The sequence below is a fragment of the Nannospalax galili genome, unplaced genomic scaffold (genome assembly GCF_000622305.1).
Source record: "Nannospalax galili isolate Female #2095 unplaced genomic scaffold, S.galili_v1.0 C48782317, whole genome shotgun sequence".
Taxonomy (NCBI): domain Eukaryota; kingdom Metazoa; phylum Chordata; class Mammalia; order Rodentia; family Spalacidae; genus Nannospalax; species Nannospalax galili.
This window is the reverse complement of record NW_008473343.1, coordinates 1-1205: the sequence shown is the minus strand read 5'-3', so window position 1 is coordinate 1205 and position 1205 is coordinate 1. Positions and strand designations below refer to the sequence as shown.

Genomic DNA, 1205 nt, shown 5'->3' with positions numbered 1-1205 from the left:
ATGATGGCCAATGGGATACTGAAGGTGCCTGCCATCAATGTCAATGATTCTGTCACCAAGGTGAGCCCTTGGGACAGTGTCCACTCTAGCTGTTGGCTCCCAATGCAACTTAGGAATAGACCTCTAAAGGAAGGTGTCTGGGAAAGGTGTGGGGCATGAATAAAGCCTTTATCTGATGGGCAAAGGGGCAACAGTCTGAGGGTGGTGAGCACATTGAAGAAGGGAGAACTGCACTAGGCTATAGCTCTGCTTCAGGAGCATGGTGGCTTTGACTGTCAAGAGCTTTAAAGTTAAGCAAATTCTTTGGCTCAGCAACCTGTCCTAGTTATTGGTCCCTAGAAAGGCTTCTAGACCAGCAGAGAACTTGGGAAGTCTGGGAGCTGAACAGGATGAGGTGCATGTAGGGGTATTATCTACTAGGGAAGAGTGGGAAGGGGGTCAGCCCATGCTGAATGGAATATTTGGAGACCTGACCCCAGGGCATTGCCTGCCCTCATCGTTCCCTTACCCCCTCTTCTTTCAGAGCAAGTTTGACAACCTTTATGGCTGCCGGGAGTCCCTCATAGATGGCATCAAACGGGCCACAGACGTGATGATTGCGGGCAAAGTGGCGGTAGTAGCAGGCTATGGAGACGTGGGCAAGGGCTGTGCCCAGGCCCTGAGGGGTTTTGGGGCCCGAGTCATCATCACTGAGATTGACCCAATCAATGCACTGCAGGCTGCCATGGAGGGTATGATAGGGTGAGGGTTGGCTCTCAGCCACTGGGGCCAGAGGAAGAACAAGGCCACTCTAGATAACCCATGCTTGCTGTCTGCATAGGCTATGAGGTAACCACCATGGACGAGGCCTGTAAGGAGGGCAACATTTTTGTCACCACCACAGGCTGTGGATATCATCCTTGGCCGGTAGGTGCCAGATGGGAGACCTGGGGAGCGAAGGGGACACAGGATTGAGCTGCTGTTGGTCCCTATATCTCATGGGTTTGGATGCCCTCATAGGCACTTCGAACAGATGAAGGATGATGCCATTGTATGTAACATTGGACACTTTGATGTGGAGATTGATGTGAAGTGGCTCAACGAGAACGCTGTGGAGAAGGTGAACATCAAGCCCCAGGTAAGAAGCCCCAGCCTTGCCAGCAGGGCCAGCAGTGGAGGGCTTAGAAAGGGCCTGCTTATAGGCTGCCACTACAGAAGGTGTGTGT

At 52.4% G+C, this 1205-nt stretch overlaps 1 pseudogene; it reads left to right on the top strand.

Moving 5' to 3' along the window:
• On the top strand, positions 1-1199 carry LOC103728370 (annotated as a pseudogene).
• Positions 1200-1205: the final 6 nt, after the last annotated feature.